At 36.8% G+C, this 27,032-nt stretch overlaps 1 protein-coding gene and 1 pseudogene across 12 annotated transcripts in view; one reads left to right on the top strand and one right to left on the bottom strand.

Moving 5' to 3' along the window:
* Positions 1-27,032, bottom strand: part of INPP4B (inositol polyphosphate-4-phosphatase type II B) — a 976,853-nt gene that overhangs the window by 821,839 nt on the left and 127,982 nt on the right. For 9 of the 12 annotated variants that reach the window (XM_049905358.1, XM_049905352.1, XM_049905339.1 and 6 more), the window contains exon 2: positions 9,229-9,291. The gene's annotated coding sequence lies outside the window, so the exon portion shown is untranslated. Of the gene's footprint in view, positions 1-9,228; positions 9,292-12,338; positions 12,403-12,567; positions 12,687-27,032 lie in introns of all 12 variants that reach the window. The other 3 variants (XM_049905340.1, XM_049905344.1, XM_049905343.1) reach the window with 2 other exon arrangements.
* On the top strand, positions 10,912-11,647 carry LOC126087719 (nascent polypeptide-associated complex subunit alpha-like; annotated as a pseudogene).

Genomic DNA, 27,032 nt, shown 5'->3' with positions numbered 1-27,032 from the left:
AAACAGGATCCATCAATATGCTGTCTATAAGAGACACACCCTAGAAACAAAGATATAAATTTATTAAAAATCATAGGATAGAAAAAATATATATCCAGCAAACAGCTGCCAAAACAGAGCAGGAGTCTCAATGCTAATCGCAGATAAAATGGACTTTAAAACAAAATCCACCGTAAAAGACAAAGAGGGGCATTATATCATCATTAAAGGGACAATTCATCATGAACACATAACCATAATAAATATCTATGCACCCTGTCATCTCTAAAACACATAAAACAAACTTTAACAGCACTGAAAAAAGAAAATGACAGTTCCACAGGAGACTTCAACACTTCACTCTTGGTAAAGGACAGGACATCCAGAAACATCTAGAAACTCAACAAAGATACAGAAGATCTAAAGGCCACAATCAACCAACCTGACCTAATAGATATATATAGAACACTCCACCCAACAGCTAAAAAGTACATATTCTTTTCCAACACACATGAAACGTTCTCCAGAATAGACCACATCTTAGGCCTCAAAGCGATGTTCAACAAAATCCAAAACTTTGAGATAATACAAAGTATCTTCTCTGATCACAATGCTATCAAAGTAAAAATTAACAACATGAAGAGCAAGGAAAAAAAATCAATTACATGGAAACTGGATAACACCCAGCTTTAAAAACACTGGGTAATAAAAAAAGTCAAAGATGGAATCAAAGAATTCCTAGAATCAAATGAGAATGAAAACACATCAGACCAAAACCTTTGAGACGCAGCAAAGGCAGTGCTCAGAGGTCAATTTATAGCAATAAATTCATACATCAAAAAAGAAGAGATGAAATCAAAACATTGTCTACACAACTCGAACAAATAGAGAACAGCAAAAGAAGCCCACAGTCACCAGAAGAAAGGAAATAATAAAGATCAGAGAAGAAATAAATGAAATAGAGAATCGAAGAACAATACAAAGAATCAACAAAACCAAAAGTTGGTTCTTTGAAAGGATCAACAAAATTGACAAACCACTGGCCAAACTGACAAAAGAAAAACACAAGAGGATGCTAATAACCCAAATAAGAAACAAAATGGGGGACATTACAACAGGCCCAACTGAAATAAAAAGAATCATAACAGAGTACTATGAAAAACTATACTCCAACAAATTTGAAAACCTAGAGGAAATGGACTAATTTCTAGAAACACACTACCTACCCAAACTGACACAAAGTGATGCTGAAAATCTGAACAGACCCATAACAAGAGAAGAGATTGAAAAAGTAAAAAAAAAAAAAAAAAAAAAAACTCCCAAGGAAAAAAAAAAAACCCTGGCCCAGGTGGCTTCACTGGAGAATTCTACCAAACAGTCAGAGAAGAGCTTACACTAGTACTACTCAAACTATTTCAAAACATAGAAAAGGAAAAGATACTTTCAAATTTATTCTATGAAGCCAGCATAACCATGATACCAAAATTAGGCAACGACACCACAAAAAAGAAAACCACAAACCAATATCTGTCATGAGTATAGATGTAAAAATTCTGAGCAAGATTCTAGCCAGTAGAATTCTGCATAGTATCAAAAAAAATAATATACCATGACCCAGTGGGATTCACACCAGGTATGCAAGGATAGTTCACCATTAGAAAACCAATCAACATAATCCACCACATAAATAAAAGAATCACATGATCATCTCAATCAATGCAGAAAAGGCATTTGACAAAGTCCAACACCCATTTCTGATAAAAACTTTCAAAAAATAGGTATAGAAGGGAAATTCCTCAGCATAATAAAGGACGTTTATACAAAAGCAACAACCAACATCATTCTCAACAAGAGAGGCTGAAAACATTCCCCCTGAGAACAGAAACAAGACAAGGATCCCCTTTATCACCACTCTCATTTAACATTGTGCTGGAAGTCCTAGCTAGAGCAATAAGGCAAGAAAAAGAAATAAAGGGCATCCAAATTGGTGAGGAAGAAATAAAAGTGTTTCTATTTGCAGATAATATGAGACTATATATATAGAAAACCCAAAAGAGTCCATGAGAAAACTACTGGAACTAATAGATTCGGTAGAGTAGCAACAGTTTACAAGATAAACATACAAAAATCAGTTGGACTCCTATACACCAATAAAGAGAATGATAAAAAGGAAATCAGGAAAACAATACCATTCATTATAGCCCCTAAAAAAATAAAATACTTAGGAATAAATCTAACCAGGGATGTAAAAGGACTATACAAAGAAAAGTACAAAATGCTACTGCAAGAAACCAAAAGAGCTCTACATAAATGGAAAAACATACCATGTTCATGGATAGTGAGATTAAACATTGTGAAAATGACAATTCTACCACAAGCAGTCTACAAATACAATGAAATTCTGATCCAAATAACAAAAACATTCTTTAAAGAGATAGAAAAACTAATCATTATCTTTATATGGAAAGGGGAGAGGCTCTGGATAAGTAAAGCACTGTTGAGAAAGAAGACTAAAATAGGAGGAATACCTGACCTCAGAACCTATTATACAGCTACAGCAGTCAAAACAGCCCGGTACGGGTACAACAATAGATCACTGGCCAATGGAACAGAATTTAGAACTCAGATGTAAATCCATCCACCTAGTTCACCTGATCTTTGACAAGGGCTCAAAGTCCAACGAATGCAGAAAAGTCAGTCTTTTTAACAAACGGTGCTGGAAAAACTGAATGTCCACCTGCAAAAAACTGAAACAGGACCCATACCTCACACCGTACACAAAAACTAATTCAAAATGGATCAAAGACCTAAACAGAAAACCAAAATCTGTAAAGATCATAAAAGAAAAAATAGGATCAATGCTAGAGGCCCTAATACATGGCATTAACCAGATACAAACCATACACAAAATCCAGAACATAAGCTTAATAACTGGAGTCTTCTAAAAATTAAACACTATGCTCATCAAAAGACTTCACCAAAACAGGAAACACAGAACCTACAGACTGGGAAAAAAAAAATTGGCTCTGGCAAAGGTCTAATCTCTAAAATCTACAAGAAAATCCAACACCTCTACAACAGAAAGACAAATAAACCAATTAAAAAATGGGCAAAGGAAATGAACAGGCACTTCCCCATGGAAGACATTAAAGCAGCTAACAGACACATGAGGAAATGCTCGCGATCACTAGCCATTGGAGAAATGCAAATCAAAACCACCATGAGATACCATCTCAACCTGGCATTACTGGCACGAATCAAAAAAACAGGAAATAACAAATGTTGGAGAGGCTGTGGGGAGACTGGAACTCATGCATTGCTGGTGGGAATGCAAAATGATACAACCGCTTTTGAAAAAGAGATGGTGCTTCCTTAGAAACCTAGAAATAGAAATATCATATGATCCAGCAATCCCACTCCTAGGAATATATCCTAGAGAAATAAGAGCTGTCACATGACTAGACATATGATATGCACACCCATATTCATTGCAGCATTGTTCGCAATAGCAAAAAGATGGGAACAAACTAGATGCCAATCAGCAAATGAATGGATAAACAAACTGGTACATAGGCACAATAAAATAGTGCACAACGGTAAAGAACAATGATGAATCTGCAAAGCATCTCACAACATGGATGAGTCTGGAGGGCATTATGCTGAGTGAAATAAGCCAATAACAAAAGGGCTAATATTGTATGAGTCCACTACAATAAAAACTTATGAAAAGGTTTACACACAAAAAGAAACAATCTTTGATGGTTACGAGGGAGGGGATGGTTGGGTATGGGAAAACACTAAATAGGCAACAGATAAGTGATAACTTTGGTGAAGGGTAAGATAGTACACAATACTGGGGAAGTCAGTACAACTTGTAAAAGGAAAGGTCATGGAAGCTCCGTAGACACATCCAAAGTCCCTGAGGAACTGAACTACTAGGCTGAGGGCTGTGGAGACCACGGTTTTGGGGAACATCCAGCTCAATTGGCATAACATAGTTTATAAAGAAAAATGTTCTACATTCTACTTTGGTGAGTAGCATCTGGGGTCTCAAAAGCCTGTGAGTAGCCATCTAAGATACTCCGCTAGTCTCTCCCCATCTGGAGCAAGGGAGATGAAGAAAAGCAAAAATAATAGGGAAAGATTAGTCCAAAGATCTAATGGACCATATCTACCACAGCCTCCACCAGACTGAGTCCAGTATAACTAGATGGTGCCTGGCTACCACCACTGACTGCTCTGACAGGGATCACAATAGAGGGTCCCGGACAAAGCCGGAGAAAAATGTAGAACAAAATTCTAACTCAAAAAGAAAGACCAAACTTACTGGTCTGACAGACTGGAGAAACCTGGAGAGTATGGCCCCCAGACAACTTTTAGCTCAGTAATGAAGCCACTCCTGAGGTTCACCTGTCAGCCAAAGATTAGATGGGCCCATAAAGATAAATAAATAATGAGATTAAAGGTGCACACCAGTCCAGGGGCAGGAACTAGAAAGCAGGAGGGGACAGGAAATCTGGTAATAGTGAACCCAGGGTCGAGAAGGGAGAGTGTTGACAAGTCGTCGGGTTGGTAACCAATGTCGCAAAACAATATGTATACTAATTTTTAAATGAGAAGCTAGTTTGTTCTGTTAGCCTTTAACCCACTGCCGTCGAGTTGATTCCAACTCATAGCGACCCTACAGAACAGAGTAGAACTGCCCCATAGAGTTTCCAAGGAGCACTTGGTGGATTCGAACTGCTGACCTCTTGGTTAGCAGCCGTACACTTAACCAGTATGCTACCAGGGTTTCCAACCTTTATCTAATACAATTAAAAGAAAAAAAAGGAATAATAATAAAAAAAAAAAAAATCAAAGAACACATTGCATTAGGCAAATCTGCTGCAAAAGATCTCTTTAAAGTATTGAAAAGCAAAGATGTCACTTTAAGGACTAAGGTGCGCTTGGTCCAAACCATATGCAAGCCTCGTGCAAGTGAAAACTGGGCAATGAATAAGGAAGACTGAAGTAGAATTGATGCCTTTGAATTGCAGTGTTGGTGAAGAGTATTGAATATGCCATGGATTGCCAAAAGAAGGAACAAACCTGTCTTGGAAGAAGTACAACCAGAATGCTCCTTAGAAGCAAGGATGGAGAGACCATGTCTTACATACTTCAGACATGTTATCAGGAGGGATCATTCCCTGGAGAAGGAACCATGCGTGGTAAAGCAGAGGGTCAGCGAAAAAGAGGAAGACCCTCAACAAGATGGATTGACACAGTGGCTGCAACAATGGGCTTAAGCATAACAACCATTGTGAGGATGGAGCAGGATAGGGCAGTGTTTCATTCTGTTGTACATGGGGTGGCTATGAGTCAGAACTGACTCGACAGCAACTAACAACAATAACAATCTTTATATAAAGTAAAATAAGATTTTATACACACATACAGACACACACACATGCATACATATAAGATCTTTTACAAAGCAATATATGCAAATCAATGACAATGTGAAATATAGCACACCGAAGTGCCTTTACTGAAAGAAGTAGGCTAACGGAAAGAGATAGTTGTGATACGAAAAGGGTCTCAGAAGTCTTCTTAAAGGAGATTTTAAGATTATGTAGTCTTTGAATAAGGGAGAAAGCAGATTGGGTACTAAGAAGGCAGTATCCTCAGAGTGGGGAATTCATGAGCCAAGACAGTAATGTTGAAGGTATGCAGTGGAGTAAGAGAGAAACAAGCAAGATAAAGACATGGGTGGAAGATCAGTGAAGAAATATGAATATCACCAAGGGCCAATTCTAGACAATTCTATGATTTAGAGTCCTAGAAGCTTTTTAAAGTTTCAAAAATGGTGGAAACCCCACATAATCTCAGAAGAGTCAAGAACACCAAGAACTTTTGCACATGATAAAAAAAAGACCAGAAAAAGCAAATTCTTTAAAAAATTATCATCATAGGTCCTTCTCTTAAAAAAAAAAAAAAATTAAGGGATTGCTTTTTAATCATTTCTTCACGAAAAGGTTCAATGATTCATTCTTCGACTTGCAGTTTAAATACAAGATGGGAGCCTGTTTCACCTGATGTTACAATTATGTTCCTGTAAAGCATAGTACGTATCAGGTATGGATTTCAGGCATTGTGACAACTGTATCACAGTTTTCAAACACACCATAGAAGTATTTCTAACTCCCACTTAAATTTATGGTGGATTATCTATCTATCGATAAACCTGTATGCTTTTATGTTTTACTTTGCCTTGTAATTGTAAAAACCACCAAACCCACTGCTGTCAAGTCGATTCCAACTCATAGCGACCCTATAGGACGGAGTAGAACTGTCCCATAGAGTTTCCAAGGAGCGCCTATTGTTATAGTATGTGATAAATAATATAAAATATAATTCACAGTAAGCTCTTAAAATTTCAAGATTTTTGTCCTTTTAAATTTCCCTATGTATTACATCTACAGAATTATCTATATTGAATAATAAGAAACCACAATGAAACCGGTCTCTAACCAATACATTTGTAACCTATTTCTTAATGCTCCTGAACATAAGTAATGCTATAGGCTGGCCTTATGCCCTAGTTTTTTTTCAATTTTCCAAATTGTGCCTATGCTAAGCCTAGATTCGCACCTAGAATACATCAAAACAATTGCTGAATCCTTAATATTCCATTTCATTTCCTACAGAAGAAGTTAAATGTATGAGAATAAAACAATATTCCCATATAAATAAAATAGATTACAAACATAAAATGTTCTCAATTGAAATTTAATCCATTTCTAGTACATATAAACCTTTGTAAAAATTGAACAGAATAACCATCTGTAAGTATTTTTGTACATAATTTTACTGAATATATAGAAGGATACTCTGACGGGACTAACTGAAAGTTGCTTCTACATTTGGATAATTAAGTGAGAAAATTAAGACTATTATGACTAATAGATACCAATAACATCATGTGATAAAACACTATATGAAAAGGCATTCAAATATCCCTTTTAAAAGAGCCAGATGTAGAACTTTCAAGTATCTGCACACACACAAGTGCTCGTTAATCCTACAGATTGCACTGAGTCCTTTGCCAGAGTTAATCCCATACAAAATGTGGAATGAGTTGCCGTGTACAACTGAGAAAAGCTAACGGGTCCCATTTGTTTAAAAAATAGCACCTTCACTAGCAGGTCTTAATCTTCTACCATTTAAACACTGAAACTTCAGTGCACATATCCCATCTGAGATCAGAGACGAAGGGCGTCAACACATTAGCACTCTTTGTCTTATTAACAGGGATTTTATGAGACTGCAACCATTTCTACTTCAATGAATTTGAAGAGCCTACCTAAAGAGATGATAATACAAGTGCCAATTCCCCTGGCCGTAGCAGTTGTCCCCCCTCCCCAAGCTACTCTTCCATCCTTCCTTCCCACTGTCCACACAAACGCACGCATCCTAGATTATATCCCATTTGGGAGTTTTTATCAAACACTTGGACCCTGACGATAGAGAGAATTATTTCTTTATTCTCAAAAGGCATTTTTTTCTTTTATTCTGGGTATATAGATGCTGGAATCTCTACCATGTTAATCAGACTTCCCTTCTCTGCTTCAATTCTTCCTTTACTAGATGCAGTTCTAAATAGGTTTATCCATATCTTAGATAAATAAAACAAACCTTAATGAATTGAATATCTCAGGATATCCAGGCCTCTGAGAAAAAGAATTACTTTCTGAATGACTCCTGAATATTCTCTGCTCTCTTCATCCTTGGCCTTTCTCGTTGGCTCCATCTGAATTCATTCAGTGCTTTACTTTCTGTCTTACTCTCTCATCTTCTGTTGATTGTTTATACCCCCAACAAGCACCTTTCTGCCACCTACCTCCCTATGCCTACAGCTCCTATCTCAGCTCCAACCTCCTCTTCATATTGTCTAGGTACCAGCTCTCAGTATAAAGCCTCTCTCTCCAGAATCATTGTTAATAAGTGCTATGTAAAAGGCAGCATCCAATGGAGTTCATTAGCTATTTAATGATATTTACAGCATGAATTAACATCTTAGTACAGATAAAACTTGGACACAGGTCCTGCAATTCAAAATTCCCATTAGGGGAGAGAAATTTATATCTCCTTCGAAGATTTAACTAAAGGCCAGAAAGAAGTAAAAACACGCTATTTGTAATTCAACCTAATAAGTGATTTTTGCTCAACTGCAAATCAAAGTTTAAAAACAAGTTTTCTGCTAACGCGCATTAAACTGAAATACTATCTTTGATTCAGCACTTATTTGTTTTCAGGAATTCAATAATTTGTCAAAAATAAAACCCTGGCTCCAATTGGTATTCAACTTAGTACACAATTCAACAAGCATATTGTGTATGTTCAAACATGTACACTCACAGCATATCTTCATAGTATATAAGTAGATAATGCTCAATAAATGGGTCCAGGTCTCTTGACAATTCTAACCTGTCAGAAACTTCTTCTGTAAAAAACTCTTTTAAGATAGTAGCATTACTAGTAAACCAAACACTCTTTACATATCGGTATCTACACTCATGCTTTGTTTACATGCATATGTCATTAGAATATTTGCATGAGCTTTCATATTCCTAGGACAACATATGTAAATAAATCTCATAGTAATTTGAAAATTTAGCAACTAAATGAGCAATATGTTGAGCATAATCAGCAATGCTATTCAACAACTGGATGATATAATTAAATCTTTCCCAAGAAAATGTATGTTGTATAGGTGGGTATCTTCAGAAAATTCAGTGACGTTTTCTAGGAATTCTTACTGAAAATTTTTAGATATCAAAAAAATAATATGGAAGCTCATTTAACGTTTAACACAGGAAGAATCTTATTACTGTATCCTGGCAAGAGTCTCCTCCTCTCATTGTCTATGATATACAAATATGATACATCATTTGGAAATTGAAGTTATTTCCAGACAAAGAGAACACAAACTTCTAGTCCAGATCCTATTCATACATTAACAGAAATGAAAAAGTGATGTCAGAAAATTAGTCATAATCTACAATGTTTTCATAAGCTAATATATATTTTAAAATTTATGAATTGCTTCACAAACAAGGTGACTGTATAAATCCTTGCCTCTATCTTTCAGATGATTTACTTTTTTCATGGGTCATTCAATCACTAAAACCAGTAATCAAGGAAAGCCAATTGGTTTAAGGCGTCAGAGTTAAACAGACTGGAAAAATAGCCATTCAAAATAAGCATTACCTTGGTCTGATTTTTCATAAATGACAGCAGATTTCTTGCCAGGTAACACCATTGCTTTGGGTTCTGTGGACAAAGATAAAATAAATCAATAAAATTAACCTTTCTTTTTCCTCTTTAAATCATTCTTAAAGAAGATCCATTAGTAATAAAGGTCAGAGAAAAAAACTGGTTAACAAAATATTCAGCTCCACTCAGCAGCTGCCTTGTGAACACTTGCTTGAAATGCCAAATAAGTTCCCCAGAGGTACCCTCTCCCCTGCAGCTGAGAACCTGGGTGACCGTGGAAGATAGATGGTCAACCCTTTTTTCTTTGCTTCTCCCTCCTTCCTCACATGGGACCAGGTCTGGCACTCGAGGAAGGAAAGGCATTCGCTGCCATCATTTCACAAGATAAGACATAAGCCATGTTGGGACAGAACATTTGCTCGGGTTACCACTGGCTGAAATGGAATCTGCAATTATCTAACCTTACTTTCATCCCTTCCCCAGTGAGTGTGGGTTTTAAAATATTCATGAAAGTTGGGGTGTTTTTTCGCTTCTATCTTTCCACAAAAGTGATAAAATGAGATATTGCGGGATGGTTCTATGTAAATAATTGCAGATTACCCTCCTTATGAGATGCAATTTCAGAGCTTTTCTACACTGCAACAAGGAAGAAAGTGCTTCATAGAAGTCAGAGGTTACAAAAATACATCTTACTCCCTCCCTTAGCGTATAACAATCCTGAGGAGTATCTCATAAAAGATTTTATTGCATCGTTATCTGAATGTTCAGATTGGAGGATAAGAAATTCAAATCTGAGCAATAGCTTTCTAGAAAGGACTGTCACTTAGGTAGAGAAGAATTTTAAAGTCACCCCTTAAGAAAGCTATTTGATCTAAGAAATACAGTTAGAAACAACATCAATTAAATGACTATAGCAATTACTATAAGAATAGTCACATAAGCGCGGTCACTATAACATTTTACCATCTGTATAACCTTGGACAAGTAAATTACACCTTCATTTTCCATCTCTAATATGGGAACAATAATTCTTTCTACTCTGCAGAGCTAATCAAGTGAGAAAAATACATATAAAGGACAAAGCATAGTGCCAAGCTAAGCACTAAGGGATGCCAACTAATATAATTATCAACATCATTATTATTGCTATTATCGCCATTATTTCCTTTTAAAAACAATCTCGTTACCCCATTAAGAATCATTGTCATAGTGAGCCATGTGGTCAAATGATTAAATAATACCATATGGACTCTACCTAATTTGCTTCCTTATTAATCACGCCCTGTGATGACAAAGGAAATAGAGTCATTTTAGGTCTGAAGGCAGGTGGGTGAAATGGTTGAACAGTATTTCATTTAGATTAAGAAGCTATCTACCGTGCCACTGCAGTGGCTCCCCTTGGTTATGGTGAGAATTTTATTTTGAAGAAGCCCTCCAAGGCATTGTGGCGCACTTCAGAATTCACTTAAAGGAACTGGCCATTATCTACCCTCGTGTATACTCAATCTAATATAGCAAACATCTATTGAGTCTTCTTCGAGCCTGGGTCTGTGACAGACTTTAGGGAAATGAAAATAAATAGAACAATGACACAAGAATTTCACAGTTTAGCGTCTGCAACAGGCATGGGTCACGCTCTCACTTGCTCTCTTTCTGCCATCGTCTTGGTTCCACAAAATGCCCGGTGAAGCCACAGAAACCATCCCTGCTACAGAGCAGGAGCTTCCACAACCCCTGGTGGGACAGGGTCTGGAACAGAACCTGACTGTGATGAATCAGTACTGGAGCTCGAGGAACAGAATTCCACACAGGTCAACCACACAACAAGCCCAGCTGGCAGCAGCAGCTGAAATCAATGAGTAAAGCAAAACAGAGTCAAAGTGAAAAGAAGGCACAGCAGGCTATGTCCAAACTGGGTCTCCCGCAAGCCACAGGGGTCACTAAAGTCACTATTCGGAAACCTAAGAATATCCTCTTTGTCCTCACAAAGCCAGATGTCTACAAGAGCCCAGCTTCAGATACCTACATAGTTTTGGGGGAAGCCAAGATTGAGGATTTATCTCAGCAAGCAAAGCTAGCAGTTGCAGAGAAATTCAAAGTTCAGGGTGAAGCTGTCTCGAACATTCAAGAAAACACAGAAACTCCAACGTACAAGAGGAGAGTGAAGAGGAAGAGGTTGATGAAACAGGTGTGGAAGTTAAGGACATAGGATTGGTCATGTCACAAGCAAATGTGTCAGGAGCAAAGGCAGTCAGAGCCCTGAAGAACAACAGTAATGACACTGTAAATGCTATTATGAAATTAACAATGTAACCATCTGAAAACGAGGACTTTTTTTGGTGTTTCAAAAGAATAACTGCAGTTTGATTTGAAATTTGTACTGTTTCTATCATTAATAAAGTTATGGCTTCTTGTTGGATAAAAAAAAAAACGCAGAGTTTAGTGGAGGAAACAAGTATATAAACAATTATATTTGAGGTAACTGGTAAGAATGCTGTTGCTAGGAAATATATAATGCATTGAAGTAATAAAGAGAATACATATTCTGTAGCTAAGAGAGAATCTTTTTCCTTCTTCTGTTAAGGGTGATGGTATAATATGAAAACAGATAAGAACAACACCATGACCATAACTAATGTCACTGAGCTGTACATGTGAAGATGGCTGAAATGGCAACTGTTCTATTATATATATATTTACTGCAGTAAAACAAACAAACAAAAAAAATCAGTCAACAAATGAACTGGTGCATTAAAAAAAAAAAACTCTGCCATCGAGTCAATTCCGACTCATAGCAACCCTACAGGACAGAGTAGAATGGCTCCATAAGGTTTCCAAGGAGCGGGTGGTGGGTTCGAACTGCCAAAATTTTGGTTAGCAGCCAAGCTCTTAACCACTGAGCCCTCAGTGCGTACAGGCTGACAATTAGTCAGTCTTGTTTGTTGTAAGAAAATTTCACAAAAGGCAAGGACTTTGAAAGATTAACAAAATCTAGAAGACAGATAAGTGGGGATGCATATTTCCAAGGAGAGGAGACAGTGCATACCAAGAAGAGGAAGCACGAAAAGGCAGGGAGAAGAAGGGTTACAGGGGAGTGGACTAACCTGTGCACTGTGCCTCTTTCCAATGCTCAGAAGATAGCAAAGAAGACAAATCCTGAAAAGAGCCCTGGAAAGAAAAATGGACAGAGTATAAAGAGGCATTTCCATGAGCTGCAACCCCGATGGGGCTAGATTAAGAAACACAGTTTAGGACTCAACAGCTCCTACTGCATATTTCGAAAGAGTTTAGCTTATATGATTACAAATAAAGAAAGAAAGAGTTTTGACTCACACCAACAGCAACCCCTAACTCCAGGATGCAGGCAACAAGTAGATCAAAATCTGCATAACATCTTTTGAGTCAACAAGAATCAGGGGTCTACCCTGACTTTGGATCCTAATCATTTGGAACTAAAAAAGCAAAAAAAAAAATTACTATTACTTTAAGTCACCAGACACAGTCTCAGTTCAGCAATCAGAATACACCGCTGCATATAAAAACCTGATTTAAGATTTAAATCCTCTCCTCTCCATAGCTAACATCTGCCACAAGGAGAAGCCAACAGTCAAAGAAAAGAGATATGGTGGTCCCGGGTTTTTTTTTTTTTTCCCCCACATCTTTCTTCCCAGGCCAGTTAACCTTGATTCCCAATGCCCCTGGAATACAGGAGTGGAGTTAAAGAGAGAAGGTAGGGGAAAGATGAGATAAAAGGAGATTCAGGTGCCTAGCTAAGAGGAAAGCACCTCTGTGGCTGGTACATGTTTGAAGCTGACCTCTTCCCTGTGGTGCTTTTCCTGGTTCCTCAGTGATCCTCTTCCCCTATCCTTCCCCCAACTTTCTCCCCCACCCCCATCCTCAATCACTGGGACATTTCGTCTCTGCTTTCCTTGATGTGGGTCATACTGGCTCACTTTATCACTTCCTACTTCCACAGCCCCAAGTAATACCAAGCTTCTATCTGCTGATACCAGTTCAGCCCCTGGGCAGCCTTAAAAGACAGAACCTAAGACAGCCTCGTGAGAGCACTCTCAAATTCATGGTCCACGTCTATTAAACAGAAAACTCCCCAAAAAACCCTTGCAAAGTAGACTAATTCCAATTCAGCATCTCTAATTTGCTCAACCATAAGCTGCTAACTAGCTCTTCTCTAGCCTTTAGGTTTATCAGAAACCAGTCCACTATATCCACTACCATACCCAAACTGCAGGAGACATCTATCAGACTCTCCACTGGGTCTTCTGAAGCACCTCTCTCTAGCCCTGACAGGGGAAGCAAGCTACCCCCTTCTTTCTTGTGGGCACTCCTAGCACTAGCTCACCACAGAGAAGTCGTCCTTTAATCCCTAGCTCCCCAGGTGGACCCTTTTGGATTAGGAATGTAGTAGTTATCAAATCAGTTGTCACGTTCCTAGTAGGGAATTTCTACAAGGTGATCTATTTTCTAAATCACATTAGAGTCTGATAGCTATTGGCTCGAAGGGTCAAAAATGTCTAATTTTACATCTGGAGATATTAGTTTTTCACTATTTGAGTTTTCAGAGATCCATGGGGAAAGTAGCTAAAAACTGCATGTCTATTGGATATACTTTTTTTTGTTAAGTTTCCTGAGCATTCTGTGAATTTTATATTATTTTTCAATATAATCCCTTTTACTCAGTCGGGCAGAGTGTCTAATATCTATAATGTTATTCTATCTCAGTGCCATAGTCCATGTCTATTCTTTCTGGTTGTTGTCCAATTCTTAATTTTCAGCACCTTCCAAATTTACCTCTCTGTCAAAGCTTTAATGCCAACTTTCCCTCGAAGTGATCCCCAGGTACTTGCTCTGTTGATTTTATCATTCTTTGACCTTGTACGGCAATTATAGTCAATGCCTATAATTTATATTGCCTTCTTGTGTTGTCTCATGCTGTCCTGTCTCCCCAACTATATTTTAAGTTCCTCGAGGGCAGTCATTGCATCTTCTGTTGCTCATCCATCCCCTTCAGAGTTTAACTCAACCTTCAGCACATAGGAAGGAGGCTCCTAATATGTACCCACACAATTACTATCTATTAAGTATCTATTATTATAGATAAAAGCTGACTTACTGGGTCCTGTAATACAATTTACATAACAATTTCTTACTGTTGCCACATAAAATTTAACAACATTTGAAGAAGCTAATTTGTCAGATGAGAAAGAAACAGGAGACAAATGTGAGAGAAGTAATATGCCATCACATTATATATATATATATATATATATATATATATATATATATAACCTAAAAATCCATTGTCATTGAGTCAATTCCTACTCACAGCAACCCTATGGGACAGAGTACAACTGCCCCATTCAGTTTCCAAAGAGCAGCTGGTGGGTTTGAACTGCTGAACTTTTGGTTAGCAGCCAAGCCGTTAACCACTGTGCCGCCAGGGCTCCATCATATAAAAAAAATGGGTATGATAATTAGAGAATAGCCCTTTCAGGGTAGTTAGAAACAGGACACTAGCATCCTCATTGGAACACAAGCCATTTTCTCTATTTTTTACTTGCAAGGTCCTTCCAAAAATTATTCACTGTTGGTTTTGTTTAATAAAAGAGAATATTTAGCATAGAATGTAGATAGATGACAGATAGGTAGATAGACAGACAGACAGACAGATAGATAAACCCACCAAAACCAAACCCACTGCCGTCAAGTAGATTCTGACTCATAGCGACTCTATAGGACAGAGTAGAACTGCCCCATAGAGTTTCCAAGGAGCACGTGGCGGATTTGAACTGCCAACCTCTTGGTTAACAGCTGTAGCACTTAACCACTATGCCACCAGGGTTTCCAAGATAGATTGACTGAATTTAAAATCTTATTTGTTTATTTCACAGTTTTACATGTTTGAGAATTTTTTTTTTTTAATTCTGACTTTAGCCAAAAAACATCCAGAGTCAGGTGTTAAGTATTACACTTTGCCTCTGAAATTATTTCCTTGTGCAAATACTAAAATTGCTACCCATTTTCCCTTGCTTTTTATTTTATGAAACAATTATTTCAGAAAGGAAAAACGAATAAAATAAAGTGTTAAAATTATAGGTCTTTAGAAATGTCCTCATCTAAACTCCAGGAACTCTGGTGGCGTAGTCGTTAAGTGCTACAACTGCTAACCAAGAGGTCGGCAGTTCAAATCCACCAGGTGCTCCCTGGAAAATCTGTGGGGCAGTTCTACTCTGTCCTATAGGGTCTCTATGAGTTGGAATCGACTTGATGGCAGTGGGTTTGGTTTTTTGAGTTTAAACTTCAGAAAAAAATTTAAATAAAAAAGAAAATATAATAACCACCTATTTATGTCTGCCTACAAGCAATACATTTTCCTCTCTGAATGATAATTACACCTAGATCAAGCACCAAAATAAAAAAAAAAAAATCACAAATGTAATACCCAAGACTTTTAAAATGTGTGTCCTAATCCATGCCCAAGGAAAGGTAGAAATAGAATAACAACAACAACGACAACAAAAAAATGCCCTGTTTAAAGCATATTAAGAAGCTGAGTACTGGGAACAATTAAATTCCAGCCTTAATTTTTTTACTATAATTTCACAAGTTTTCGCTACCTGTTGTCGATTCAAATAAATGGCCAGAATGTTTTTCTGCAGACAATTCACCAGCAACATGGACTCATGAAAACTTCTATTTTTGGAGAACTTTATATATATATATATTTTTTTAATTTTAGTCTGAATTATTTTAGAAATATTATTATTATTGTTGCTATAATAATAATTAACAGTTTTTACCTGCCAAATATTAGCCTGGCATTGTTATGGGTTTCTGTCTTACACATTTAATACTCACAACAACCCTAACAATGGAATACACTATCATTCCCATTTTATAGATGAGAAAACTGAGGCACAGTTTGGTTACAGTAAGTTGTCTATGCCACAGAGCCAGTGAGCAAAGGTCGGATTTGAAGGCAGGTAGCTGGCACCCAAGCCCTTTCCCTTGACCCCTCTGCTGAACTAAGGGACTGCTGTGTTTTCTTCCCTTGACAGTATCCATTACGTCGCACACATTCTGCCCTTAAAAAAAAAAATTTACATCTTACTATTTAAATACTGTTGCTGTTGCTGTTACCATCAAGTCTGCTCCAACTCAAGGCAGCCTTATGCGTAACAGAACAAAACATTGTCTGGTCTTGGATCATCTTCATGATCGTTTTTTTGTTTGAGTCCATTGTTGTGGCTATTGTGCCAATCCATCTCCTCGAAGGTTTCCTTGTTTTCATGGATCCTCAGTCATAATGTTCTTTTCTAGAGACTGGACTCTCCTGATGACATGTCCAAAGTAAATGAGCTGAAGTCTCTCCACCCTTACTTCTAAGGAACATTCTGGTTCTATTTCTTCTGACATTGATTTGTTTGTCCTTCTGGCAATTCACAGTATAGCCAATATTCTTCACTAATGAATTAATTCTTTCCGTCTTTCTTTTTCATTGTCCAGTTTTGCATGCGCATGAGGTGACTGAAAAGACCACGGCTTGGGCCAAAGCACCTTAATTATCAAAGTCACATCTTTGCTTTTTAAAACTTTAAAGAAGTCTTTTGCAGCAGATTTGCTTAATGTAATACATCGTTTCATTTCTTGACTGCTGCTTCCATGGATATTGATTGTTGATTCAGGTCCAATGAAATCCTTAACAACTTCAGCTTTTTCTTCATTTATCATGATGTTTATCTGTACAGTAGTGAGAATTTTGTTTTCTTCAGGTTCATGTGGAATCTATACTGAAAGCTATAGCTATATATTCTTTGACCATCAGCAGTAAGTGCTTCAAGTCATCTCCATTTTTGGCAAGCAAGATTGTGTCATTTACATTTTCCAAATTGTTAATGAATCTTCCTCCACTCCTGATGCCGTGTTCTTCATAGAGTACAGCTTCTCAGATTATTTGTTCAGAATACAGACTGAATAAATAAAGAATTCAACCCCGCTGCACACATTTTCCAATTTCAAATCGTGAAATATCCCCTCGTTCTGTTCAAACAACTGTCTCTTAATCCATGTAGAGGTTCAGCATGAGTATAATTGTTTCAGAATTTTCATTCTTCACAATGTTATCCATTATATGTTATGACCCACACAGTTCAGTGCCTTCATGCAGTTGATAAAGCACAGGTTAACGTCTTCCTGTTACTCTCTGCTTCCAGCCAAGATCCATCTGACAACAGCAATCATATCCATGTTTTCTGCTGAATCCAGTTTGAATTTTTGCTGAAGACAATTCAAAAATGACTTGAATCGTACATTAACTGGAACTGCCAGAAGCTCCAGAGGATTACTTAAATATATTATTTACTTATTACTGAAAATTCATCCATTTTGCTTTAAATGTATGTTCTCGAAAAAAAATCTATTCTGTGTATAGAAATCTAGAATATAAAACTATAGATAAGGCTATTTTCTATATTTTTCATGCATTCATTAAAATTTTAAAAATACTACACTTTGATTATCTTTCTCTTAAGAGTTTAAAGCTAGTTACATAATCTTACATATAGCATCCTTTTATATTTAAACACACATACACATCAAACACTATTTTCTGAATTGATTATTATTTATTTTCATTATGTATTTTCTCACCTTCTATTCTATGTTGTTGCCAAAGTCAAATTGGCAGAGTCTAGAAGACCCTTTACACTCAAAGAGTAGTCCATGAACCAGTAGCCTCAGCATTACCCGGGAGCTACTTAGAAATACAGAACTCCACTCCCCATTTCAGACTTGCTGAATGAGAATCTGCATTTTAACAAGAACTCTAGGTGATTTGTAGGCACATTACAGTTTGAGAAACCTGTTTTTGATAGTATATTCTTCTAAATTCAGGGCTTTCTTAATCTTTGCTTCACCTCATTTATTTCCCTAAGTTCTCTGAAAGATATTCTTATCAATTTTACACTAAGTGTTTTAGTCTATTAAAATTATTAATGAGTACTTCACTATTCCTATCACCTTTACTGCCTGCACTGTTAATGAATTTTACTGCGCTTATTATTAGGGACTTAACAAAGAAGATTCTCTTCTTATAAAGAAAAGCTATTTATTTGCAAGTCTGCTGTTTCCCCCATGAGTGACTACGAATGCCATCAATTGGAAACAGACAGAGCTGACATGTTTAGCTCTGGTGTCTAGCCTTGTAAATGTCTATGAGCATTCTTAAGTTAAAAGATCAGCAGTAGAGTAGCTACTGTTCTCTCAAAATCTTGTCCAATTTTATGGCATATTATTGCCCAAAGCTGATCTCAACTCCTTTGGGAATACTCCTCAGACTTCCTTAGTTCTCAGGTATTCGCTTTTAAGTTGCCCTAGGGTTTTCTTGCTTTTCGTATAAGCTGACCTGAAGAAGTTCCAGAAAGATAAGTTAGTAATACAGTATTTCTGCTTCTGGCTAACACAAACATCATCAACAACAACCCAAACCAAACACAATAACCAATAAAACTCCCAAAGAAAAATACCCATTTTTAAACCATTGAGATAAGCTGCCAACATAGAAATTTAATACAAAAGAAAATCAATATTATTCTGATTTTAAAATATAAAACAAAATTCTGCATCAATAAGTAATTTTTACTGTTGTAATAAGGTATCAGTATCCATATCTTGGAAAAAAAAATTATCGAACTTCTGTACCATCTCTTTACAATGTTTATGGAATGTCTTTCCAACAAATAAGCTATCTGGGATAAGAATGTTAATTTGTTTAAACACGCAGTGTCAAAGAAAGTCATTCTTTAAAACTGTGCCAGGAAAATCAGGAAGCTGTGGGTATGGACTCAGTATTAGATAGTAGTAAGGAATTAATTTTAACTGTGTCATAACCATATTGCAGTTACATAGGGAAAAAAATACCCTTATCTTTTAAAGATATATACTGAAGTAAATTGGGCTGAAATGTCAAAAAGAAAAAAACTGCCATTAGGACATATTGGTACACAATACCACTACTAAAAATAAAATAAAATAAAAACACCACTAACACAAACAGAGAGAGAGAGGGTCAGTAGCAATCTAGAAAAGACATCAATGATAGAGAAAAGTTCATATCGATGCAGGAGGCTCGGATACTTTTAGTCCATCAGATTTAAAAGAATGAAAGAAAAAAAAAGTTTTTAGTAAGTATGTGCAGTGTCACCAAAAATGACATTAAATTTGAAAAATGCTGTAGACAGTTTTTATTAACCCCTTGCTCACGTTGGGAGCTATGTGAATTCTTTTACATCTAGTGTTACTTTTACTTCTTACAATAGTAGTTACTTAAGAAAGGCATAAAGAACACTTTCTCCACTTTCCCATTTCTGGCTTGGCTAAGGAGTGAAGCTTTGCACCCCACTTAGAGCCTCCCACTTTTCTCTCAGACTTACTCAACCCCATAGGATAAGGAGAGATCATTTGATTAGTCATATAACAACAGTTTGCTAGTAGGTATTCTATGTGCCTAAGTACATTATAAAAATGAAACAAAACAAAAAAAGAAAGCATTGTTATCAAGTTGATTCCATCTCATGGGGACCCCTTGTGTTACAGAGTAGAACTGCACCATAAAAAAAAAAAACAAAACAAAAAAAGAAAGCATTGTTATCAAGTTGATTCCATCTCATGGGGACCCCTTGTGTTACAGAGTAGAACTGCACCATAAGTTTTCTTAAATAAATCTTCATGGAAGCAGATTGCCAGATTTTTCTTCCATGGCCCCACTGGGTGGTCCCAACTGCCAACCTTTCAATTAGTAGTTAAGTTCAAAGTGTTTGTACCACCCACAGACCTTTTAAATTTATTAAACTCAAAAACCAAACCCATTGCCATGGGGTCGATTCTGACTCGTAGCGACCCAACAGGGCAGAGTAGAACTGCCGCATAGTGTTTCCAAGGGGTGCCTGGTGGATTCAAACTACTGACCTTTTGGTTAGCAGGTGTAGCACTTAACCACTATGCCACCAGGGTTTCCTTTAAATGCAGTAGACCAAGTGTAAAACTAACGTTTTAAAACAATAGTGGTGGAGGATATAAACACTAATACAGCCGAACAAAATTTCTGCAATGAATGATATCTAAATGCCAGAAAAATAAACAGTCTAAAAAATTGAATTATAATCAAATGCCTCAATATTCCACTACCAAAATATGACAGAACAAGGGGATAAAAATAAAAACTATGTGCTGCTCGATCAGGGGACTTCTGCTTCTAGCAATGCAGATGGGTAATTCTAAAAAGTCCTTCTGCTTTGAAGCATCTAGAAATACTTAATAAAATACAAGAAACATAATTTTTAAACGCATTGCTTAGCTCACAAGAAATAAAGATAATTCCACGGGATAAAATGAAGACAGAGCTGAAACAACAGTAGTAACCCAGGGAGCTTTGCCTCAGCGTTGTCCTGGCCCTGGAAGACAGTGCTCAAATAAAGATAGTGGCTAAACTGCTGATACTAAGATCCTGAAGCCCTGGATTTTAATAGCCTAATAGGAAATAGTGGACAAGACCTTAGCCTTGCAAAAGATAGAAAGCTGAAATTAAGAATACCCAAAAGCTCAAAAGAGTGATCAGTTTAAAGAACACTTTCAAACAGGGAGAGAGACAAGACAAATTATCTGTGCCATCCCTGATTGGAGGTGGAGAAAAAGAATATCTCTCTTCTGAAAATGCATAAGGATAGTCCTACCCCCGTGGGCTTTTGGGATTGATTTTATACCAATTACAAGTCCTAGGAAACTTCAAGCAGAGAAATTCATTTACAGAAACAAATTAAATCCTCTCCAAAGGAATATAACCTCATCTCAGACCTCTCAGGATTCACAGAATTTTAAATAAGCCAAAAATGAGTTAATAATCCAAAATTATACAATGTATCAGAAAATAGGCCTTTATAAGAAGCAACATTAAAGAGCTCTGGTGGCACAGTGGTTAAAGTGCTTGGCTACTAACCAGAAAGTTGGCAGTTCGAACCCACCAGCTGTTCCACACGAGCAAGATGTGGCAATTTGCTTTTGTGAAGATCTATAGCTTAGGAAACCCTATTCAGCAGTTCCTACTCTGTCCTATAGGGTCACTATGAGTCAGAATCAACCAGAAAGCTATGGGTTAAGAAGCAACAAACAGAAGGGAATGTCAAGGATTTCCGATTTTGTAATTGTCAGATACATAATATAAAACGAGTAGGTTAAATAAGTAAAAAAAGACACTAAATACAAGAAAGAAACAATAGAATATAAAAACCAATCAATATATATATAAAATCAAACTACAATCTTAATAGATACAGAAGAGAAAATTAGGTACAACTTCAGACAGCATTAATGAGGTGAAAGATACACTTGAAGAATTTTATAAAATACAACAAAAAGGGAAAAAGTGATTAAAAAACATGAAATATGAAGGGGAAAATGACTAATCAGGTGCCATGAAGGACAGATAAGAGAGAATGAGGAAGAGGCCAGGGCCTAGAATAGAGGGGAGGTAAGTAAGGAGTTTAGGGCACAACATTTAAGGAGCTGCTCATTTTTCTTAAATTTTGTCATATAGGAACCTTACTTACCTCACCCTCATCCTGGACCTGGGAGAGGTAATACTAAAAAAGATAATGGCTTAAAGTTTTCCAGAATTGAAACTTCAGATACAGGAAGCACAATATTTTCCAAGCAGGATAAATAAAAAGAAATTTACACCTAGACATGATAGTAAAACAGCAGAACGCTAAAGGCAATAAGATCTTACAAGCAGCCAGAAATAAAAGATTACTTTTGTAGACACTATGGTACACTGGTCAGATACCCCTTACCAGGCAGTGAACCCACACCCTGTCTGTTGTGCGTGTTGATTTCTAACAGCTCACAACTGTAGCCTTCCCTTAATAATTGCCCTCAGCTCACTGGAGATGTCTCCTAGGTTTCACACTTATCTTGGGCATAGCCTACAGCCAATAAGTGGCTAATAAAAAGGTACCAAAGGCCAACCACCTTGCTTCAGTGTGGGACAATTCCACTGTGTCGCTCACGTTGCAGAGTTTCTTGTGGAATCAGGCTAACCTTTCACTAACCCCACATCTTTGACTACCTGCTTCCCCTGTCAACGTTATTTTCTACATTTTTGTTTTGTTTTCCTGATTTTAACAGCAAGAATCTTGGTCTCGGTTTTGATCCTAGAAAATACAAACCAAGACAATTACCAACAAACAAATGACAAATAGATCAGTATCAAATTTCTCAAAACCGCGCAGGATGCCAGAAGACTGTAGAAAAAGTGCATTCAAAGCACTAGGAAAAATAACTACCAGTTAAGACCACTATTCCCGGACAAACTATAACTTAAGAACAAAAATGAAATATATACTTGTTCAGATGTATCACAACAGAGTTTGTCATCAGCAGACTCACACCAAAGAAATTTTTTTTATTGCGTTTTAAGTGAAAGTTTACAATTCAAGTCAGTCTCTCATACAAAAACTTAAACATACCTTGCTATGTAACCCTAGCTGCTCTTCCCCTAATGTGACAGCACACTCCTCCTCTCCACCCTGTATTCCCGGTGTCCATTCAACCAGCTCCTGTCCCCCTCTGCTTTCTCACCTCTCCTCCAGGCAGGAGCTGCCCACACAGTCTCATGTATCTACTTGAGTCAAGAAGCTCACTCCTTGCCAGTGTCATTTTCCATTGTTCAGTGCAGTCCAATCCCTGTCTGAAGAGTTGGCTTTGGGAATGGTTCCTGTCTTGGGCTAATAGAAGGCCTGGGGACCATGACCTCCAGGGTCCCTCTAGTCTCAGTCAGACCATTACGCCTGGTCTTTTTACTAGAATTTGAGATCTGCATCCCACTGTTCTGCTCCATCAGGGATTCTCTTTTGTGTTCCCTGTCAGGGCTGTCATTGGTGGTAGCTGGGCACCATCTAGTCCTTCTGGTCTCAGGCTGATGTAGTCTTTGGTTTATGTGGCCCTTTTTGTCTCTTGGGCTCATATTTACCCTGTGCCTTAGCTGTTCTTCATTCTTCTTTGCTCCAGGTGGGTTGAAACCAATTGATGCATCTTAGATGACTGCTTGGTGGTGTTTAAGATCCAGATGCCACTAACCAAAGTGGGATGCAGAACGTTAAAGAAATTTTTTTAAAGAAAGAATTTAAAGCAGATGGAAAATGATCCCAGATGGGATGTTTGAGATATAAAAGGGACTGGAAATAAGAGCAAAGCAATTAGTAAATATGTGGGTAAATTTAATCAAGAATAATATGTTTACAATAATAAGAGGAACAATCATGATAATTCAGTGAATAGCAAAACAAGGTAGAAATAAAGTGTACAAAAGGGAAGGAAGGTGATTGAGTTTAAGTTGTAATATCTTGCATTGTTGATGAGAAAACAATGGAAATGAATTGACTTTAGACTTTAAGTATGCAAGTCAAGATTTTAAGATTAATCTCTCTTAAAATAAAAAAATAGAAAACAAGCTTTTTAACTGCAAACTGGCAGAACAGGGTAAAAAAGAACAGAAAACTTCAATCAGAAAGAAGGCATGAGGAGCTTCTAAAATCAAGGGCACCTTGCCTCACCTCATCCTGGCCCTGGGAAGGTAATGCTAGAAAATGATAATGACCTGCAAAGCCTAAAATATTTACAAATCTGGCCCTTTACAGAAAAAGTTTGCCAGGCCCCCAGCTAAACAATTACACAGCAGATTTTATGAGTCTGACTTAAAAAGAGCGATCCAGCTACATGCTGTTTACAAGAGACTCACATTAAATTAAAAAGTGCAAATAAGTCAAAATTTAAAAAATGGGAAAACATATACAATGCAAGCAATAAGCAAAAGAAACATGGCGTAGCTGTATTAATATGAGACAAATAGACTCCAAGACAAACCGTATCGCAAGAGATAAAGATGGAATTTCATGATTATAAAAGGATCACTTCATCAGGAAGACATAACAACCCTATATACGTGTGTACCTAGTAACAGAAGCTCAAAATTCATGCAGCAAAAATTGATAAAAGTAGAGGAAAAAATAGGAAAATCCATAACCATTGTTGGAGATTTTTAACACCTCCTTCTTCCAAAAAAAAAGTCAGTGAAGAAAAACATAATATGAACAACATTACACAACCATTTTGACCTATTTGCAATTGTAGAATATTATATACAACTGCAGCATCCATATTCTTTCCAAGAACACATGGGACACTCATCACGATAGAACCTATGTTAGCCATAAAGTAAACCTCAGTACACTTTAAAAGATTGAAATCTCACACAGTATGTTCACTTCCCAAACTGAAATTAAATTAAAAATCTATCACAGTAAGATATTGAAAAGTACCAAGTAATTGGAAATTAAATAACCCAATTCTAAATAACCCATAAGCCAAAAAAGAAATGAGAAAAGGACAATTAGAAAACTATTCAAACTGAATGGCAACAACACAACATAGCAACATCATGGGATGCAACTAAAGCAGTGGTTAGGGGACTTCTAGCTTTAAATCCCTGCATAAGAAAATAACATCTAAGTTTCTGATTTCTTAGGTGCCTTGGAGTCCCCAGGCACTTAATGAGAACAACAACAAAGTAGGCCTGGGTGGAGGTTCATTTACACATAGCTAAAGAGACAAGAGACAAGGAGTTCACCAAAAACTCTGTGTCCAGAAAAGTGGAATTTTTGTTTAAAGACATAATAATATATTTTCTACAACTAAACAATTTTTCAACAGAATCTCATAATGCAAAACTTTTAAGAGAAACTTTTCTAAATATCAAAAGGAATCCCTTTTACATACATTATTCCAAACCATAAAACAGGAAAAATATTTATTAATTTGTTTTACAAGGTAAATTTAATTTACTACAAAAACTTGGCAACGACATTAATATTATTTTAAAAAGCGAGTTAATTTCACAAAAGTAAATGTAAAAACTCAAATTAAAATTTTACCAACTATTGTTTTCCAAAACATTGAAAAATGATCTTTAGAACTGAAGACTGATAAGTTAAGCCATATTTTTAGGAAAAAAAAAAAAACTTGCAAAATTCTTGTGACTCTATCAGAAGAAGCTAAAAAGTCTATTTTCATTACATTAAAATGTAAAAGCAAAACAAAACGATGTAAAAAAAATTGAGATTTCTTTTCTCTCTTAATATGAGGACCCTGCCAACAGCCATGTGGAAGACTTCAAGAGTTTTTCTCCTTAAATAAATAAAGAGTGAGGAAATCTAAAAACTCTTTAACCAAAATTGACATCATTCATAAGGGGCAAATATATATCATATACATCTAGATGTGATATCCTGAGAAGGGGAAAACACAATTTATCCAGCATATTCTAGCCAAATATCAATTCTGACTCATAGCAACCCTATAGGACAACATAGAACTGCCCCATAGGGCTTCCAAGGAGCAGCTGGTGGATTCCAACTGCCGGCCTTTTGGTTAGCTGCCGAGCCCTTAACCATTGGGCCACCAGGGCTAGTAATACATACCCTAAATGGTTGTTGGAGATTTAAATGAGAGAACGTCTTTAAAGTACTTAGCATGGTGTCTGCCAAATAGTAAAGGCTACTTGCTCGTATTATTATAAACACTGCAGTATTTGTTAAAAAAAAAAAAAGCAAAGAATATTGGGGAAATATAAGAACATAGAGTGATTAGTCACTCATGATTGCACCACTCATATAAAAATGCAGCTCAATTTAAAATGACTTTGGCAAAGCATAGTAAGAGTCCTATATTTTTAAAGGGATAAAATGATGTAAAAAGGTGAAAATTCTACAGTGCCCTGTTTAAAGATACTGGAGTCATAAAAAAAAAAAAAATTTTTTTTTTAATGCAAATGGTTAAAGTGCTCTGCTGCTAACCAAAAAGTTGGTGGTTTGACTCTATCCAGTGGCCCCTGGGAAGGAAGGCCTGGCAATCTACTTCTGATCAGTGGAGCAGAGGCAGAGTAGCTAATCTTAAGGAGACAGGACAGACTTATACACCAAATGGAAGTCAGGGTAGAATGAAGCTGTTGATGGAGTAGTCAGCGAATGTCCCATCAAGAAGGGGTGCGTGAGCTGGGCCCAAAGGATGGGCAGGCTTCAGATCATTGGGAACCCATGGGAAGAGATGTGTGACACAGAGGATAGATCGAGGGATTATTTTTGAGAGATGCTGGGAAGATGGGTTTGATCAGATTGGACGATTTCTTTAGGGGAAATAGTGAATGATGAGTAAATATGAGAACAGATGGTAAGCACTCTCAGATGCCAAGTTAAGGAATTTAAACCTTATCCTATAGACAGTGGGAAGCTGTGGAAGTTTCTGAGTAGGAGAGGGTTATGACCTTTAGATCATTTAATGTGAAACAGGTAGGAGAGCCTATAGACAGGAAGACAAAAGGTAAAATATCAGATGAGACTACCTAATAAGGAATTTTAAAAAGTACTAGAGTCAGGAATTAATACAGTATGCAAAAGCATTAAGTACAAATATTGAAGAAAGACCCAGGGACTCTGTAGTCACAGGCCAAATTGTACCACTGTAAAAATGACACGACGCTAGAAAACATCAAAAAGGAATATGACAAGAAAGGGTCAGTGTATATTATATAATCAGAATTTCAAGTGTAGTTTCATTCATCAAATGTTAAAATGGAATGTAATAGATAATTAAATAAACAAAAAGGCAAAATTAGAAGGTTGTTTTCCAATGGCCAAACTAACAAGGGTAAAAAGTCAGCCCAACAATGACAA

The sequence above is a fragment of the Elephas maximus genome, chromosome 13 (assembly GCF_024166365.1).
Source record: "Elephas maximus indicus isolate mEleMax1 chromosome 13, mEleMax1 primary haplotype, whole genome shotgun sequence".
NCBI lineage: Eukaryota > Metazoa > Chordata > Mammalia > Proboscidea > Elephantidae > Elephas > Elephas maximus.
The sequence above is the reverse complement of the archived record's forward strand: the minus strand, read 5'-3'. Positions and strand labels throughout refer to the sequence as shown.